Consider the following 17,912-nt stretch of genomic DNA (forward strand, 5'->3'; position numbering starts at 1 on the left):
GGTAAACTCCTGGATGTGGGCGGAGAGTCTCTGGAAGTGGGCGGTCCTCACAGGTGCATATTTGCTGCAGTGTAGCAGGAAGTGGGCCTCATCCTCCAAGACCTCCTGGTCGCATTGTCTGCAGAGTCTCTCCTCCCGGGGCTTCCATGTCTGTCTGTGCCGCCCTGTCTCTATCTCCAGGCTGTGGGCACTCCGACGGTACAAACTCTAGACCTGTCTGTCTTTGTGGTGATGTAGCCTCCCCAGATATGAAGCCATTGTGTACTCCCTCTGTAGTGATTGATAGACAGCGAGTTTCTTGGAATTCTTTATGTCACTTCTCCATTCCTCTATGTATCGTTCCTTGCAGCTTTCTATAGTCTGTTTTATTTGGGCTTTTGTCAGCCTGTGTTGGTGGCCTTGGCTGGGCTGGCTGCTGATGCTTTGCTTGAGAGCGCGTGGTATGGCCTCGCCCCCCTGGCTCAGTGAGGCTCTATGGTGGTAAGTGCTGGGGTTGCTGCTCTGTATATGCGCCCAGTATGAGAGTGCCCTCTGCTGGATAGTAAGCCATAGTGGGAACCTGCCTAGCTCTGCCCGGCAAGCTGAGTTTGAAGTGCTTCGATGGACTTGGAGGAGATACTTGCAGAACTCTAGATGGAAGATTTCTGTTGGGCTGGAGTCCCATTTTGATTGGTCAAGGTAGGTGACCGGGCTTCATACCTCACTGCTATAGAGCAGGATTGGGGTGATGATGCTGTCGAATATCTTTGCCCACACTCTCACTGGTGGTTTTAGGTGGTAAAGCTGTCTTCTGATGGCATAAAATGTTCTGCAGGCTTTGTCTTTCAGGGCCTGTACTGCTGGTTTAAAGCTTCCTGATTGGTTGATCTCCAGCCCCAGGTAGGTGTAGCTGTTAGTGGACACCAGTGGGGAGCCATTTAATATAAATGAGGAAGTGGGGGTTTTATTTCCATTCTTCCTCTGGAACACCATCACTTTTGTCTTCTTTGGGTTGATGGGCAGTGCCCATGTGGTACAGAAAGTCTCCAATACTGACAGGCTGTCCTGTAGTCCTTTCTCTGTTGGGGAGAGCAGCACAAGGTCATCTGCATACAGCAGGAACTTCACCTCACGGTCATGAAGGAGGAGGCCTGGAGCTGGGGAGGATTCCAGGGCTACAGCCAGTTGGTTAATGTATATGTTAAAGATTGTTGGGCTCAGACTGCAGCCCTGCCTGACTCCTCGACCCTGCTTGAAGAACGTACTTCTCTTCGCATCTACTTTCACACTGCATTGGTTCCCAGTATAATGTTCCCTAGTGTCTACTGCCCCACTCCAACCCCTGTACAGGTCTCTGATGTTTAGTGGTCCTCCCTCCCCTACAGTTTCCTGGTGTTTAGTGGCCCCCTCCTTCCCCTATACAGTTCCCTGGTGTCTATTTCCCCCCTTCCTTCTCCTATACAGTTACCTGGCGTCTATTGCCCCCCCCCCCCCCCCTTCATTCTCCTATACAGTTCCTTGGTGTCTAGTACTATCCTCCTCCCCTAATGACTTCCCTGGTGATCTAGAGTTTACCCTCCAATATAGCTTCTCTGGTGGCCTAGAGTGGGCCAAACATAATGCAAAGTCATACCCAGAGTCCATCTGAAAACTTTTGGCCCCAGAGCATTCTGTCATGCTGTTCCTACGTTATGGAACTCCTTACCTCAGCAAATCAGGACAGCTCCATCTCTGGAAATCTTTAAATCCAGACTGAAAACCCACCTGTTCAGTTTGGCATTTGCAGAAATGCCGTTTTTGTTGTGTTAATACTTCATCCTACTACCAATTACTGAATTTGAGAGAGCCTAAGCGCTTTGAGTCCTTTGCGCTATAGAAATGTTATTGTTATATATGTATAAAGTAGATAGGTAGATAGATAGACTAATTGAAAAGCTTAGCAACTGGTGCACACGGTCCACAGCACGCCCTTCCCCTTGCCTGTCCGCGACCATTGCTTAAAGGGAACCAGAAATAATCTAAGGAAAAGATGTTATACATACCTGGGGCTTCCTCCAGCCCCATATGCGCTGATCGATTCCCATGCCGCCATCCACCACTGCCCACATCTACGAGAACCGACTCCCGTCGCTGACATCATCGGAGCTAGGTTACGCAGGAGAAGTGCGCCCTCTACGTATCTCTCCAGCAGCTGCTGCAGAGATACGCAAAGAGCGCACTTCTGCTACACTAGACTGGCTCCGACTGATGGAACAGCGGGGAGCCGGTTCTCATAGATGCGGGCAGTGGTGGATGGCGGCACGGGATCGATCCGTGCGTATGGGGCTGGAAGAAGCCCCAGGTATGTATAACGGCTTTTTCTTAGATTATCTCTAGTTCTCTTTAAAGCCTGCCCATGTGCCATGCAAGTGCGCCAGGCAGCAGCCTGACAGGGACACAGGGACAGGGGGATATATCAATTTTAAAATGCTGCAATTGTTCTAGCATTTGAGAAGTTGCTAGTGTGAGGGGCATATAATCATACACACACTCACACACACACAAAAATTGCTAGATTTAGTCCCATTCCCCACAGGCAAAAGTTGCATTCACAGCCTGTCAGCTGCTCCAGTGCACCGGCCCAACACTTCCTAGCCTTGGTATAGGAAATGGGGAGGCATCTGTTGTATAGAGTCACATCTGTGCATGGCTGTAGCCACACTCAGATATGACATGAGGTGGTTACGTTCTACTGAACAGCGTGTCAAATGCTGACAGGCTTGAGGTTACAAACATTGCCATTGTAAACGTATGAGCTATAAGTGCATAATAATAATAATAATGATAATAATGTTTGCAACAAGAAAAACTCATTCAGTCGCCCATTGCTGTGGAGTAATGCTGTAGGATATAGAAAGTCAACTAACACTCCCCTGTCATTGTGTGGTATGCAGGTGCAAACGCCAGCGACAAGTACAAACTCCAAAGAGTAATTAGATTGGCAGTGGGGGTTGGTTAGGTGTGTGCGTGTGGGGTGCTTAAGGTTAGGCATGGGGGGGGGGGTATTTTTAAGGGTTAGGCGTGGGGAGGAATAAAGTTTAGGTGTGGAGGGAGGTGTTTATAAGGATTAGACATGGGGGTAGTTAGGATTAGGCGGGGGGGGTGGTTAAGGCTAGGCGTAGAGGGGTGGGGGGTGTTTATTAAGGGTTAGACATGGGGGGCGGTTAAGGTTAAGTGTGGAGGGGCGTTTTTAATCTCCTGAGCGTTATGCCGCTCAGGAGGTTTTGTTACTTTTAGCCCGATTTTTAAATAAATGTGCTAAATGGCTATAAACCCTCTAGCTAGCACTAGGCTAGCTAGAAGTGTCCGGCACCCTCCGATCCCCGCCGCTCCCCCGTTTATACATTACCCAGCCTGGATCCAGCGATCGGCCCAGCCTCCCTGGACAGCTCCGGTCTTCACTATGGGGAGGATAGCAGATAACGTCGCCGACGTCATGGCGTCATGCGCAAACCCGATCCTCCCCATAGAGAGACCAGAGCTGTGCCGGGAGGCTGCGTGATCACTGGATCCAGGGGGGGTAATGTATAAACTGGAGGATTGGGGGGATCGCAGAGGAGCAGCGGGTGCCCGACAACTAGAACTAGCTAGCCTAGTGCTAGCTAAAGGATTTACAGCCATTTGGCACATTTATTTATTTATGGGGGACTCCTGGGGCCACAGAGCGGTATGCCCGAGAGCGGTATGCCCGACACAGTGTCGGGCATACCGCTAAGGAGGTTAAGAGTCAGGCATGGGGAGCAGTGTAGGTTAGGCGGGGAAGAGGGTGTTTTTAAGGGTTAGGCATGGGGGGTGGTTAAGGTTAGGCGTGAGGGTATTTTTAAAGAAAACCTGAAGCGAGTAAAATTATTTAAAATAAACCCATGACAAAGCAGCAAATGAATATTACATACTAACCTCACCATCAGTTCCTCTCAGAAGCTCACCATTTTCTTCTTACAGTGATCCCTTCCGGATCTGACAATATTTTGTCAGAACTGAAATATACCAGTTGCTGTCAGTTATACTGTATATCAGCAGCTGTCAGTTACAACTGAATGTGCAAGGTAATGTCTATGTTTCCCTATGGCTCAAGTGAGTGATATTACAGTGTAACAGTTTGCTGACCAGGAAGCTGTTATGGGGTAATGGCCATTTTTCAAATGGAGGATGGAGAATTCCATTGATCACAGTGGAGAAATGGGATGCAGGAGAGGAGAAAAAGATTGAGTAGCAGACTACACAGGAGATAAGTATGGTTATTTTGACTTTTTATTTTCCGTTCAGGTTCTCTTTAAGTGTTAGGCGTGGGGGGGGGGGGGGGGGTGAAGGTTAGGCATCAGTAAGTGAGGTTTTCTGTGTGAAAGTGGACTAATATCATAGCAACAAAACAAAACAGAAAAAAAGAAAGAAAGAATTTGTCTCTACTGTGATGATCCGCTCAGCTGGCTGCACAGGCAGACAGCTGTATGTCCATTTCTCTAGTCTGTGGGCTGCAGGTCTCTGGAACAGAGACCTGTCTTTCCATTGCAAGTTTCTGGTCTGTTCTCTTGCTGGGGAATTTGCATACATTCGTTATGCAAATCCCCTACCTGCCTTCTTTGATGACTGGCACTATAAGAGCTTTATGTTTCCCAGAAGGCTTGGCTGGTCATTTCCTTTCCATGGTCTGTTCCTGATGGACACTGCTGGAGTGTCAGCCATTGTTATCTAGTATAGTTAATTCCTGGGGGTTGCTTTAGGCTCCCCTTCTAGCCCAGTCAGGTTGTATTATCTGTATTGCCTGTTCTGTCTTGTCTTGCCTGTTGCCATTATCCTGTCCCAAAGGTGGTCGACAGGAAATGGTTCTGATCTCTGTTCTTGGAGTATAGCTGGTGCAGCGGTTGCTACCAGCTATCTCTTCTGTTCTGTCTCCTGGGATCGCGCTAGCTACTTTTTGCTAGCGCTGGGGATCCTTCTGTTCTGTCTTCTGGGATCGCGCTAGCTACTTTTCGCTAGCGCTGGGGATCCTTCTGTTCTGCTACTCAGTACCTGGATCGCGCTAGCCACTTTTCGCTAGTGCTGTGGATCCTATCTCTCGCTTGTCCCTGTTTTCGTGTGTCTGTCTTGTCTGCTACGCTTGCTGGAGGCTCGGTGAGGTAACCGTTAAGCAAGCGCTCGCGTCCTCTGTTTCATGTTTGTCTGTCGATGGTTAGTTAGGCGTGCTTGTCTCTATTGTGCTTATCACGTGGAGACCGCGCATAACCGCGTGCACTGTTGCGAATGAGTGCGGTGTTCGCGGTTAGCTAGCGTTTGTTATTTTCCGTATCTCCTTATTGTATTATTTGCTGTGCCTTTGCTACCCTCGTATTCTATTCTAAACTGCCTTGTGTCACGTCTGGCGATCGCACCTCTCGCGACAGCGTTCCTATTTCATATCTGCTGTTGTGTGTGCTCGGTCGCGGGGTGGCGACTGGATTGGCGCACACACATACAACCTGTCCCTTTGCTCAATCTCATTCGCAATCGCCTCTCTTGCGATTGCGATTTGTGCTTCGTACAATTCCTGTCTGGCACTTGTGGAGGTACAGAGGATTGGTTCCTCTGCACTCCCCAGCGCCATCTGCAGACAGGAATTTCCCTCTACAGGTGCGTAGCACCTTTTGCTGGGTGCCTGCAAATATACGCTTGTGGAGGATTTCCGCTGTGTCAGCGCACGCGTTGTGCGCTGATCACGGAGAAAGTTCCACAATCGTTACATCTACATTGTTTTTTTTTTTTTCTCAAATCTTTATTTTTTTATTTGAGTCGGAAAAAAATATACAATCAATAATATAAAACAGTACAGCCACCAAAACATGCCGTTACAGATATAACTCAATGGCAACACCACAATACTGGGTGTATTCTCAGTAGCTAAAATCTTGGTGGTCCTGAAAATATTTCAGACCCAAATTTAATTTAAGAACTAACATAACACACACACCCCAATCACACAACAAATCAAAACAAAACAAAAACAAAAAAACAAAAAAAAAACAGTCCAATTGGATTATTCGACCAAATGCACAGCCTTCAGATCCTACTACATATTATCCTCCACCAGGTTCCCATGGTCTCCAATCAAAGTCGTTACCCCGAGCCTCTCCCTAAACTCCAACCAAGTTGCCCATTGACTATAAAACTTCTCCATCTTATTTTGTGCCGACATTACTAATTCCTCCATCCTCAATGTGTCATTTAGGGCTTCAGCCAGGTCTACTGCCCCCAGTTGGGCGTCAACTTTCCAATTTTTGGCTATCAGATATCTGACTGAGGACATCAAATGGCCAAGTATAGACCCCTTTGAGTTTTTACATCTACATTGTAAGATAAAAAGGTGTTAGGATAATAATCCGGCTTTTAAGTCTTGTTAGATTACAAAATGTGCCAATCATAACGAATTATACTATAAAATATTACTAAGATGGTATTTCACACCAAAAGAAATTAGCTTTGATGAACATTAACCTATCAGACAGATGTTGGAGAGACTGCCAAAATAAAGGCTCAATCCTTCATATATGGTGGGAATGCCCATACATCAAAAACCTATGGAATCACTATTTTGCTTATATCTCCAAACTTATAACCTTCAGGATAAATCCCAGCCCTAGCACTATTTAACTTAGATATCGATCAAATGAGCCCTGTTTGGTTGTCTAGAGATCTTCCTGAAGTGAGACTAGTGACAAGTTGTCTTTACTACTCTCAAAGGTCACTCTACAACACTGCCCCCTACTACCCTCTCCCCAGCAGCAGAGGAATTGCCTCACAGTTTTTGCCATCACACTGGGGTCCCTACTGCAAATGAGGAGGGTGAGGCTTTCCTAGCGAAGTGATTTCTCACACTTTAATAAATGTGGAAGGTAAGATTTACATATGGTAAAGCATTGTAAAAAATAATGCTAGAGTCTAATCATAAAAAAAACATGATGTGCTTCTACTTTTCATGTAAGCATGAAACTGCTGAAAGTATCCCTCTCAGAAAATGTTATAACTAATTATTGCTTCTTTAAACCTACCCTGTAAACCTCCTTTGCAGTTTAAACATGCACCCAACAATTCAAAGGTTTTCATGGCTACACCGAGCATGAAGCCAGTTGCCAACCACGTGTCAATTAAGAAAAGAAGAAATGCCCTCCAGGGTACAGATAAACACACCACCCACATTACATCTGCCACAATCACTGCCCAAGTTGTACATGTCCAGCGCTGCAGAACAAAAGAGTAGGCATGTCATTTGCTGCTTAGCCTTTCAACTAGGACATCAATGCCCACCCTTGGTCAGATCAAACACGTGTGACCCACTCACTGAATGTTTTGCTGCCAGCTTGAAAAAAATATAATTGGCACTTAAAAATGATTTGGTGCCTCCAACCCTTGATTTCATGTTGCTAAAGGAATCAATCATTAGAGAAACTATAGACAATTTTACTTTAATAAGAGCTGATATTGCCTGTCAGAGACTGGAGATAGTTTAGGTAAAATTTTACTTTGCCATTAAACACACACTTCTCTAGTATTACTACGCTAACTATAAAGGTTCAGTATAAGTATTTCTAGAAACAGTGTTCTTTGATTTCCTAGACACTAATTGTTTTCACCATGGGGAAGAGGGAAGCCAGCGGGCTCAGAGCATCCACAAAGCAACACATTGATGTTGTGCTATAAAGCGGGTGATGGCAGCTTATTCTGCCATGCCCTTATTATTTCAAAAAAGTTATGACGGCACAGCAATAAGTGAAACAGTGTCCGGACACGGACTTTGCTCTACTAATGGAAGCAATATTTTGAATACCATACTTTTTGGCATATAAAACGCACCTGTAACGATCGGTGTAACACAGAGAGGGTCTGATTACCGGTGAACTGCAGTATCACCGAGAATGCAGAATATACCCGATTATTGATGATCTGCAGTATCACCGATAATCAGATATATATTCTAACCTCTGGACACCTGAGCAACGAGTGAGTGTTGATGCAACAGTAATACTTTGAGTACACACCGAAGTAAGTTCCTTCCGTGGCCTAGACTCTCCCGGGGGAGGAGCTAAGCAGAGAGAGGAAGGACAGAGTGTGAGTGACACCAAAGAGGGAGTGTCACTAACAGATCTGGGAACTGCCTCTAACAGTAAGGCTAGTTCTCGAGGTCGGGCAAGCCAGGTCGTAAACACACAGACAGATAAGGTACAGACTCAGGAGACAGATACGGAATCCAATGAACAGGCAGGGTTCGGCAACGGAGTATTAGAATAGCTGGGTACAGAATCAGGAGGCAGATACAGAGTCCAGGAACAAGCAGAGTTTGGCAACAGGTTATCAGAAATAGCAAGGTACAGAATCAGAGATCAAAAGAATAGTCAGGCAGGCAGAAGGCCATAACAAATAATACAGTATAATTTCCTAACGCTAAGGTGTGAGATCCTTGGCCGTCAACACCTTTGGAAACTATGCTAGAACACAAATACAGACAGGTCTGAGTGCTACCACGTAGTGATCGCAACGGCAGACAACCAGTGAATGACCAGCACCCAGTATATATAGCCCAGCGCTCTCCAGCGCCTCCCCTAAGTGCTGGACCAATGGGAACTGGTACAATCGTCAGCTGACCGGCTTGGTCAGCTGACTCCCTTCTGGCTGTCATAAAAGTTCTGCCTCTCAACGCGCGCGCGCGCCCTTCTGAACCTGTGTGGACTATCAGTCCCAGCCACACCAGACATGTGTTGTAATGTTGCTGCATGGGATGCGGAATCCGCCGCCACGCTGTCTGAGCGGGCGGCGTTTCCTCCGCATCCCACCTTACTGAGAGAAGCCGGCCTATGCGTACAAACCGCCACGTCAGACGCGGCGGTTTCTCCGCGTTCTGCTATGCCCGCTGCGGAAGCAGCCGCCTCATTTTGCGTCATTGCGGCGGATTTTCCGCGTTTCTTCACAGTACCCCCCCTGAGGAGTGGACTCCGGACAGCTCCTTCCCGGCTTCTCAGGATGTAAAGCGTGGAATTCACTTTTCAGTTTGTCAGCATGCATGCGACCCTCAGATACCCACGATCTCTCCTCCATACCGTACCCCTTCCAGTGCACCAGATACTGTAGTGAATTCTGCACTACCCGTGAATCTAAAATCCTTTCTACTTCATACTCAGGTTGGTCGTCTACCATCACAGGAGGAGGAGGAATGGAACCCACGTGGACAGCTGGTTTAAGCAGTGACACATGAAAAGATCTTACGCCACGCATGCTGGCAGGAAGATCGACGGCATACGTGACGTTGTTGATCTTCCTAGACACAACAAAAGGACCCACAAACCTGGGACCTAACTTAGCCGAGGGTTGTTTCAGGGTTAAATGGCGTGTGGACACCCAGACCAGGTCTCCTGGTTGGAACTTCCACTCAACAGATCGTCTTTTGTCAGCTTGACCTTTCTGACTTTGAAAAGCCTTTTCCAAATTATTTTTTACGATTCCCCAAGTGGCTCTGAACGATTCTTGCCAAGCCTGCAAAGCTGGAAACGGAGTGGAGGCTACTGGTAATGGGGAAAATTTGGGCAATTTTCCAGTTACCACCTGAAACGGAGCGAACCCGGAGGAAGAGCTCTTCAAATTATTGTGTGCAAATTCTGCATATGGCAAGAATTTGACCCAATCATTTTGTGCTTCTGCCACATAGCACCTCAAGAACTGTTCCAATGACTGATTCGTCCTCTCTGTCTGACCATTGGTCTGTGGGTGGTAGCCCGACGAAAATGACAGTTCCATGCCCATTTGCTGGCAAAATGCCCTCCAAAATCCGGAAATGAATTGGACTCCCCGATCTGATACTATGTTTTCCGGAATGCCATGGAGTCGGAAAACGTGAGTGACAAAAAGATCGGCCAACTCCTGGGCCAAGGGGAGTCCCTTCAAGGGCACGAAATGGGCCATTTTGCTGAAACGGTCGACTACCACCCAGATGACCGACATGTCCTCAGACCTAGGAAGCTCGCCTACAAAATCCATGGACAAATGGGTCCACGGCTCACTCGGGGTGGGCAAAGGCTGCAACGTTCCCACAGATGCCAGACGGGAGGGCTTGCTTCTCGCACACACAGCACACTCTCTAACGTACTCCTTGCAGTCTGTTGCCAGAGAAGGCCACCAAGCACATCTAGCAACCAAGTCTTGCGTTCTGGAAGCCCCTGGATGCCCGGCATTTTTGTGCGAGTGAAACATCTGCAGAATCTGCAGACGAAATGGTAAAGGCACAAACATGACCCCTTCAGGTTTTCCCTCAGGGACATCCTGCTGAAAGGGACTTAAAGTCTCTGTCCAGTCCCTCCAAGTCTCTGTGGCTTCCAGCACCACCTTCAGTGGAACAATGGGCTCTGGTTCTGAGGGCTGTGCTGTCTCCGGCTCGAAACATCTGGACAGGGCATCTGCCTTAATGTTTTTACTGCCCGGAGTGTACGTAATTATAAAGCTAAATCTCGAGAAGAACAGTGACCACCGAGCCTGACAGGGACTCAATCTCTTAGGCCCCTCAATGTATTCCAAATTTTTGTGATCAGTGTAAACTGTAATCGTATGTTCTGCTCCTTCTAGCCAATGACGCCATTCCTCAAAGGCCAACTTAATGGCTAGAAGTTCCCTGTTACCTATATCGTAGTTTCTCTCCGCTGGTGAAAACCTCCGAGAGAAATAGGCACATGGGTGCAACCTCCCCTGCAGCCCAGAGCGTTGAGACAACACAGCCCCTACTCCAACTTCTGAGGCGTCAACCTCCACAATGAATGGGTAAGAGGTGTCTACTTGTCTCAATATGGGTGCAGAGCAAAACAGTTCCTTCAGAGTGGAGAAGGCGGCCAGAGCCTCGGGGGACCAGTGATTAGTATCTGCCCCTTTCTTGGTGAGACTGGTGAGGGGTGCTATGACTGTAGAGTACCCTTTTATGAACCTTCTATAGTAATTTTCAAACCCTAAAAATCTCTGAAGAGATTTGAGTCCTACTGGCTGAGGCCACTCCAGCACTGCCGAGACATTGGCGGGATCCATAGACAGGCCATTAGTGGAAGTTATGTATCCCAGGAAAGCAACGGATGTCACCTCAAAAATGCATTTCTCTAGTTTAGCATAAAGCCTGTTTTGTCTAAGCTTGTGCAGCACAAATTTAACATGAGCTCTGTGCTCAGAGAGGTTGTGCTAGAAGATCAATATGTCATCTAAGTAAATTAGGACAAATTTACCCAACACCTCCCTAAAAACCTCGTTGATGAGTTCCTGGAAGACGGCCGGGGCGTTACACAACTCGAAGGGCATCACCAGATACTCGTAATGCCCGTCGGGTGTGTTGAAGGCCGTCTTCCACTCATCGCCCTCTCTGATCCGCACCAGGTTGTATGCACCCCTCAAATCCAATTTTGAAAAGATCTTGGCATTGGTGACCTGAGTGAATAAATCGTCTATCAAGGGTAATGGATAACGATTTTTAACTGTAATTTTTTTCAGCGCCCGGTAATCAATGCATGGTCGAAGACCTCCGTCCTTTTTCTTTACAAAAAAGAACCCTGCTCCGGCAGGTGACCGGGAATGACGAATAAATCCCTTCGCCAAATTCTCATGGATATACTCTTGCATGGCCATTTTTTCTGGCCCAGATAAATTGTAGAGATGACCTCTAGGGGGCATACAACCCGATCGAAGATCAATCGGACAATCAAACGGGCGATGGGGCGGTAGCTTATCGGCAGCCTTGGGACAGAATACGTCTGAGAACTCAACGTAAGGCTCTGGGACACCCTCAACCTGAATCCTGGTCTGGCCCAGTTTTACCCTCCCCAGACAATGCTGAACACAATGGAGGGACCAGCTCGTTAACTGACCAGTAGCCCAATCTATCTGTGGAGAGTGGATGTGTAGCCACGGCATACCAAGGATGATTGTGGAGGTTGTCATGTGTAAAACAAAAAACTGCAACCTCTCTTTATGCAATACCCCTATAGTGACTTCTATCTCTGGAGTCTGAGACAGCGGATGATTATGCTGTAGAGGGGAGTCATCTACTGCCGTAACCTGCAGGGGTGGTTTGACCAGGGTGAGCGGAACACCTAATCTCTTAGCAAACTCGTAATCCATAAAATTAGCTGCTGAGCCTGAATCAATGAAGGCCTCAGAGACTTCAGATTTGCCCTCCCATGTGACAGTACAAGGAAGAAGTAACCGTTTATCTTCTAGGGGTGAAAGTCGTGCGCCTAGGGTGTTACCCCCTACAACTCCTAGGCGGTAGCGTTTCCCGACTTATTAGGACAATTGCGTACTCTATGACCCCCCTCCGCGCAATAAAGACACAGCTGCTCAGACATCTTACGTCTTCGCTCCACTTGGGATAGTTTTGACCGACCAATTTGCATAGGTTCGGGTGGAGGCGAGACGGAAGGAGGTGGAGTGACTGGAGGCGCAGCGTAGGACACCATTCTGACCTGACTACTACCCCGGGTCTGTTTCTGATAGCGTAGTCTGCGGTCGATTCAGATGGCTGATGAAATGGCCTCATCGACCGTTTTAGGTTCAGGTAGACTTAACATGAGATTTGATACCTCATCTGACAACCCTGATAAGAAGCAATCTAAGAGGGCATAAGTGTCCCACCTGGCTGAAACTGACCACCTCTTAAATTCTGCTGCGTAATCCTCGACCGGACCCTTGCCTTGACGCAAAAGCTTGAGCTTCCGCTCAGAAGTCGCAGCAAGGTCTGGGTCGTCGTAAATTACAGCAATAGCTTTAAAGAATTAATCCACTGAGGTCAGGGCTAAATCCCCGGGGGGCAAACTGTACGCCCAGGTCTGAGAATCGCCTGATAACAAAGTCTTAATAAATGTGACCCTTTGGGCCACAGTTCCTGAAGATCGGGGTCTCAGCTCAAAGTAGGATAACACTCTACTCCTAAAATTTCGGAAGTCAGATCTGTGACCAGAAAATTTCTCAGGTACCGGCATACGTATGTCGGAGCTAGGAGGGGATCGCACCTCCTCCACGGCCATCTGGAGGGTTTGCAAAGAGCCAGACAAGGCGTCAATCATCGTCTTGTGGCTACCCAGCACTTGGTTGATGTGATCCACCGAAGTGGCAAGTGCGCCCAGACGGTCTGGATGTGCGTCCATAGTCTTTTATGGTCTGCCGTTCTGTAACGATCGGTGTAACACAGAGAGGGTCTGATTACCGGTGAACTGCAGTATCACCGAGAATGCAGAATATACCCGATTATTGATGATCTGCAGTATCACCGATAATCAGATATATATTCTAACCTCTGGACACCTGAGCAACGAGTAGTGTTGATGCAACAGTAATACTTTGAGTACACACCGAAGTAAGTTCCTTCCGTTGCCTAGACTCTCCCGGGGGAGGAGCTAAGCAGAGAGAGGAAGGACAGAGTGTGAGTGACACCAAAGAGGGAGTGTCACTAACAGATCTGGGAACTGCCTCTAACGGTAAGGCTAGTTCTCGAGGTCGGGCAAGCGAGGTTGTAAACACACAGACAGATAAGGTACAGACTCAGGAGACAGATACGGAATCCAATGAACAGGCAGGGTTCGGCAACGGAGTATCAGAATAGCTGGGTACAGAATCAGGAGGCAGATACAGAGTCCAGGAACAAGCAGAGTTTGGCAACAGGTTATCAGAAATAGCAAGGTACAGAATCAGAGATCAAAAGAATAGTCAGGCAGGCAGAAGGCCATAACAAATAATACAGTATAATTTCCTAACGCTAAGGTGTGAGATCCTTGGCCGTCAACACCTTTGGAAACTATGCTTGAACACAAATACAGACAGGTCTGAGTGCTACCACGTAGTGATCGCAACGGCAGACAACCAGTGAATGACCAGCACCAAGTATATATAGCCCAGCGCTCTCCAGCGCCTCCCCTAAGTGCTGGACCAATGGGAACTGGTACAATCGTCAGCTGACCGGCTTGGTCAGCTGACTCCCTTCTGGCTGTCATAAAAGTTCTGCCTCTCAACGCGAGCGCGCGTCCTTCTGAACCTGTGTGGACTATCAGTCCCAGCCACACCAGACATGTGTTGTAATGTTGCTGCATGGGATGTGGAATCCGCCACCACGCTGTCTGAGCGGGCGGCGTTTCCTCCGCATCCCGCCTTACTGAGAGAAGCCGGCCTATGCGTGCAAACCGCCGCGTCAGACGCGGCGGTTTCTCCGAGTTCTGCTATGCCCGCTGCGGAAACAGCTGCCTCATTTTGCGTCCATGCGGCGGCTTTTCCACGTTTCTTCACAGCACCTAGGTTTAAAGGGCAAAAACCAGGAGAAAAAAATATTCTAAGTCTGGTGTGTCCATGGTCCAGGAGCATCTTTTAGATGTTCTACCCCAAATATTGTTCCCCCCTTATACTTCATGTGTCCTCCTGTGTCCCCATGTGTTCTCCTATGTCCCCATGTGTCCTCTTGTGTCCCCAATGTGTCCTCCTTTACCCCATGTGACCCCTTCTGTCCCCAAGGTGTCCTCCTATGTCCCCATGTGTCCTCTTGTGTCCCCAATGTGTCTTCCTGTCCCCCATGTGACCCCTTCTGTCCCCAAGGTGTCCCTTTCTTTCCCCCATGTGTCCCCTTCTGTCCCCATGTGTCCTCTTCTGTCCCCATGTGTCCTCTTCTGTCCCATTCTGCCCCCTATGTGTCCCCCTCTTTCCCCCATGTGTCCCCTCCTGTCCCCCATGTCTCCTGCTGAAAAAAATAAATGCTGCAGGCTGTATGGAGGACAGAAGAACATATGTGGGAAACAACAACTTTGACAGATGATATGTTTGTCTGAAGAAGTGTAAACACACTATTACAACCAGAATTGGACAAGGGAAATTCTCAGAGTAAACATGCTAAAGTCATACTGAAACTTTTCTGCTCCTGTATTGGCATACTCTCCTTTCTTTGCAAGCTCCGCTGCCGTGCGCATGTGCGAAGTCTGGACCTTTAGTGCATTATCCGCGTGTTGCATTGCATAAAATCAATAAAAGTGTCCTTCAATTGCAGAGTACACACAGCGGTGGTGGTGGAATAGCATGCTACCTGATCCAGGGTCAGAGACACTGCAAAACAACTGTTTGTGTCTACCTTTATGTTGGATTTGCCCTCTAGTGTTTGTAGTATGCTTCACTGTCATTGTTAAAACATGTTTTGCGGTTGGTGTGTCACACGTCATTAGACCGCATTGGCCGCACTGTGAACTTAATAGGTGTTGCATTGCAGAGTGACGTTCTGCGTAACTATGCCGCTGTTATGTTGCACTGTGCTCCACTGTGAAAGTAGAGGTGGAAACTTGTCTTGCTTTTTTACTATATACCTGTAAAATATGTTATTACAGTTCACAAGGTAACTGCTGCCATGTTACTCTGATTGTGACCGCTGCCATGTTCCACTGATTTTGTGACTGTTGCCATGTTACACTGATTCTGTGACTGCTGCCCCTTACAGAAAATGTGACTGCTGACAGGCATACACTCTGATGACACTGTTGTGGTTGATCCATAGGAACTGTGAACACCTTGCCACTGTCGGAAGGAAGAAATTGTGGCAACACTGCTTACTATTGCTGTTGGCAGACTTTGACCACACTGGTTATTATTATCATTGACAGTGAAACACTGTGACCATAGTGTCACTGCTGATTTGTGGGGACTATGACAACACTATGGGCTAGATTCACAAAAGGGTGCTAACTCAGTTAGCACGCCTAAAAGCTTTGGGAGTGCTAACTAGGATGCTAAGCAGTTAGTACGCCCAAAGCTTTTATTGATTGCGCGCAAAGTTTGGCGCTAAACGTCACACCGGGTGCGACTAAAACGTTGCACCAGGTGCACCCGAAACGTTGCACGTATCACGCGCACCGCGCAGCGCTAAATTAGTGCACAAAACTTTGTGCATCTTAAAGGGCTTTAGGCGTGCTAAGGGGCTTTTAGGCGTGCTAACTAAGTTAGCACCTTTTTGTGAATCGAGCCCTATAAGTGCTGACAGACATGTAATCACATGGTTCTCCTGATATGTACATGCCTGACCACACTCCAGTCCCCTTTGCTGACAATCCAGCATTTGTATGGCAGCAACTGATGCCCCTGAGCGCTCAACCAGCATTCTGCCCTATGGCCAAGCAACAGGCAATAGCATTGTTCTCCCCCACTTACTTTGCCTGTTATGTGACGTCTCTCCCACACTGCTCCCCCATTCCTCCTGCATAGCGCAGAACATATAGCTCGCTTGGAACACTGTACAGGTGTCCACACCCCACATCGCAAGTTCACTCACGAGGCTTCAGAGCACGAAGCAGGTGGGTTTGGTGCACAGTGCTCAGCACTCAGTGCCGAAACAAGGCACCCCATAGCAGCAATGTAATGCTGCGTGGGGCACGTAAGGGTAATTTGGGGCTCCTACAGTTGACGAACCCTGAATTACATTACCGAATGCCCCCTGGGAGTTTTGCAGCAGCAGGGAGAGCTGTCATTCGGCTCTACCGGCGCCCAACTCACCGGCAACACGTACATACGTATGCTCAAGGCAGCCCCTACTCTATGGAACTCCCTCCCCCTTCAGTCTCGCTTCCACCTTCAACTCATTCAAGCAGACCTTAAAGAGAACCTGAACTAAAAATAAAAACTCAAAATAATGAATACACAGGTCATACTTACCTCCTGTGTAGTCTACTACTCAATCTCTTTCTCCTCTCCTGTGTCCCATTTGTCCACTGTGATCAATGAATTTCTCCGTCCTCTATTTTAAAAATAGCCATTAATTATCCATAACAGCTTGGTGGTCAGCACACTGTTAAACTGTAATATTGCCCACTTGAGCCATAGGGAAACATGGACATTACCTTACACATTCAGTTGTAACTGACAGCTGCTGATATATAACTGACAGCAACTGATATATACAGTATCAGTTCTGACAAAATATAGTCAGAACTGGAAGGGATCACTGCAAGAAGAAAATGGTGAGCTTCTGAGCAGGGCCGGGCCGAGGCATAGGCTGGAGAGGCTCCAGCCTCAGGGCGCAGTGTAGGAGGGGGCGCAAAATTCATTCAGCTGTCATTCCTAATTGTGTTTAAAGCAGAAAGAAATAAGAAAAGGGGATATATGGCAGTGACTGCAAGCCAGATAACTAGATATTAAGGTGTTGGGGAGGTTGTGGGCCCTGTGGCGCCTCTTAGTCTAATAGCAATCAGTGTGTGACGGCTGGGGAGGCAGGGATGGAGGGGCGCACTTTGGTGTCTCAGCCTTGGGTGCTGGAGGACCTTGTCCCGGCTCTGCTTCTGAGAGGAACTGACGGCGAGGTAAGCATGTAAAATTCATTTGCAGTTCCGTCATTTGTTTATTTTTAATAATTTTACTCACTTCAGGTTCCCTTTAAAGAGTCATCTGTTCACCATCCCTTACCCGCCACCTTCAGAGCTCCAGTTCCCTCCCTTGGATTTACACCCCATGTGTCCCTCTCCCCCCAAAAATAAATAAATATATATATATATATATATATGTGTGTGTGTGTGTAGGACACCCTACCATATAGCATTCCCTGGTGTCTAGTGTTCCCCCTTCCTCCCTCAAACAGCATAACCTTCCCCATACAGCATACCTGGTGCCTGGTGTGGTCCCCCCATTCCTCCTCCATACAGCCTAAAGGCCAAATCCGATGCAAAGGAAGACACAGAGCAGTCACATTTTATAACACATACGCAAACTCGCACACACACTTTTGCATTTGTTTGATGTTGTTTCTTGCCTTAATTAAAGTTTTGTTTTTTTTTTGTCATTGTTACCAACTACTATTTTTGTGAAGAAGCAATAAATCCATGTTGTTTTTGAATGTCATATTGGCGTAAGACTTGCAATCCAAATCAACCTGAAAGAAGACAGACTTG

The sequence above is a fragment of the Hyperolius riggenbachi genome, chromosome 7 (genome assembly GCF_040937935.1).
Source record: "Hyperolius riggenbachi isolate aHypRig1 chromosome 7, aHypRig1.pri, whole genome shotgun sequence".
Taxonomy (NCBI): Eukaryota; Metazoa; Chordata; class Amphibia; order Anura; family Hyperoliidae; genus Hyperolius; species Hyperolius riggenbachi.